The following is a 2,886-nucleotide window of genomic DNA, read 5'->3' as shown; positions in this document are numbered from 1 at the left end:
GTAATATACAGAAAACCAACAGCCAACATCAAACTAAATGTAGAGAAAAATCAATGTGATTCCTCTGAAATCAGGAACAAGACAAGGCTGCCCTCTCTCTCCATATCTCTTCAGTATTGTGCTTGAAGTTCTTACTAGAGCAATAGACAACAAAAGGAGATCAAGGAGATACAAATTGGAAAGGAAGAAGTCAAACTGTCACTATTTGCAGATGATATGATACTTTATATAAGCAACACAAAAAACTCTACCAGGGAACTCCTATGGCTGATAAACACCTTCAGCAAACTAGCAGGATACAAGATAAACTCAAAAAACCAGTAGCCATACTATATACAGATGACAAATGGCTGAGAAAGAAATCAGAGAAACATTACCCTTTACAATAGCCACAAATAACATAAAGTTTCTTTTTTCTTTTTCTTTTTCTTTTTCTTTTTTTTTTTTTCACAAGGAAGACGGAGACCCCTTTTATTGCTTGTCAGGGTGGCTGGGTCTGTCTATCCAGGACAATAAAAGTGCCCTCATCAGATGTGGGCCACCGAGAAAGGGTGTCTCATGCAGCCAGTGCATGGTCCATCCAGAGGGGTGCCTCATGCTGCAGGGGTGTGCGGCGCGGGTAAAAAGTGAAGACCATACGGTAGGTGACCAGACAGTTGAGGGAGGCCATGTAGAGGTTGGAGAAACCCACGAGTCGCCTGGAGAAGTAGGTATGGTTATGGAAGGTGCGGAAGATGCTTCCAAACTGAGTATTGAATAGGGCCTTGGTGATGCATCTCAGCTCTTGCCGCTCCTCCTTCATCCAGGTAGCCAGTATCTGTTTTGGCTCTGCATCTTGATAAGTCTGCATGCGTTCCAGCAGCCCACTGAGCGTCTGCTGCCAGGTCAACGAGTGCATGTACTGTTCTGTGTTGATGTTGTGGATCTCACGCTCTAGCTCAGGGATGATGGCTCCTGTGTGCCAGCCATGCCGAAGCATGAGATCTGCCATGTCACTGTAGAGGTGGTCACCGAAGTAGAGCACACGTGGCCCATGCCATTCTGTCAGACAAATAAAGTCAAACAGGTTTCCCTGCTGGTAGATCTTGCCCTTTTCTAGGCTAGTGATCTTGTCCCAGTGGAGGGAGCTCTTCTCATCAAGCTTTCGAAAAGGCTTGCACCGGTCCGTGAAAAAGTTGGGCTTGTCTGCCTGGACAATGACCACATCGAAGAGTTGGCGCCAATCAGGACCCACCATGTGCCGCATGTCTTTGTCCACAAAGCTAAAAGGGCTGTTGGTGATGAGGAACAGGTGTTTCCCATGGGCTACCAGGCGGCTCAGGACTGCAAATATTTCATCCCCTCTCAGGATGTACTTTTCCATGTCTTGTTCAATCCACTGGTACATGAGGCCCTTCACATGAACATCCCGGATGGCATCCATCACATCCTTGTAGAGATGAACTTAGTCAAACTCCAGGCCATTGCCCAGAAAGTAATCGCCCACACAGGACAGCAGTGCCATCTCCGGTAGTGAGAAGATATCCATAAACTGCTTGATGGAAGGGCCCTTGCCATAGAAGCCACTCATCTGGTATAGTGGGATGTGCTGGGTGCCACCGTATAGGTCAATAACTTCATCATCTGGAACAGGCTGGAGGCCCCTGTTGTACACAATGAAAAGCATCAATTTTCATCAGAAGGCTCTTCCGAATGTCATAGTGTATGTAGGCCATGGATGGCAAAATGGGGTCATAGTCTATCAGGATGTCCCGGGCAGCATTGAAGATCTCAGGGTGCAGGGCATCTACATACTGGGCCAGCATATAGCCATAGTCAAAGCCATAGACTTCAATGTCACGCAGGCTGATCTCATTGTTGGCATAGATGGCTGCTGGGTTTAGAAGGCTGCAGACCTCAGGGGGCAGAAGGTCGTGCACCAGCCTCCTCCACATGTCCTGGTAAGGAGCCCACAAGTGGTGCGCACTGAGGTCCGTGGTGTCTGCAGGCGCCCAGCATGGGGTGCTAGGGCAGTAGGCTGCAGCCAGGGCAGGGTGAGGACGAGGCAGCCCAAGGTCCACCATGGCCTCCGCACAGCAGCCAGCGCCTAGATACAGCCGGCAGTCCTGCACCACCCATGCTTCCGGAGCACTGCCCCCCCCCCTGCCCTCCCACCGCCCACCGGCCTGCCCAACATAAAGTTTCTTAATATAACCCTTACCAAACAAGTGAAAGACCATTTCTTTAAAGAAAGAAATTTAAAAGATACCAGAAAATGGAAAGATCTCCCATGCTCTTGGATAGGAAGGATAACCATAGTAAACATGGCAATCTTGCTAAAAGCATTCTACAGATTGAATCCAACCCCCATCAAAATTCCAACACAATTATTCACTGACCTTGAAAGGATAATAATCAACTTTATATGGAGAAACAAAAAACCCAGGTTAGCCAAAACAACCCTGTACAATAGAGTGATTTATGAGGCAATCTTGAAGGTCTTCTCTGGATCCTGAATAAATCTATATACCAAATGTGACATCTGGAAAAAGGTCAGTAATGAAGTTGACAAATTAAAACTTACTTTAAAGCAAATGAGCATACAGAAGATACCACTTAACAGCAGCAGAATGCACATCTTCTTTCTTGAGGATAGCTCACATGTTACATCACAAAATAAGACAAAATTCGAGAAGTTTGAAATAAAATCAAATGTGTTTTATGACAGTTAATAACAATAGAATTAAATGAAGAAATAAAGATAGAAAATTAGGAAATAGAGCTGGCTAGTTGACTCAATGGTTAGGACTCACATTCTAACCAGATTCAAGCCTCATCACCAAATGGTAACTCACACCAACTGTAACTCCAGTGACTGGCTATTCAACCCCTTCTTCTGACCTTTAC

At 45.9% G+C, this 2,886-nt stretch overlaps 1 pseudogene; it reads right to left on the bottom strand.

The window, feature by feature from the left end:
- Positions 1-527: 527 nt before the first annotated feature.
- On the bottom strand, positions 528-2,118 carry LOC127214464 (5'-nucleotidase domain-containing protein 2-like; annotated as a pseudogene).
- Positions 2,119-2,886: the final 768 nt, after the last annotated feature.

This window comes from Phodopus roborovskii, unplaced genomic scaffold, assembly GCF_943737965.1.
Source record: "Phodopus roborovskii unplaced genomic scaffold, PHOROB, whole genome shotgun sequence".
Classification (NCBI taxonomy): domain Eukaryota; kingdom Metazoa; phylum Chordata; class Mammalia; order Rodentia; family Cricetidae; genus Phodopus; species Phodopus roborovskii.
This window is presented reverse-complemented; position numbering and strand designations above follow the sequence as displayed.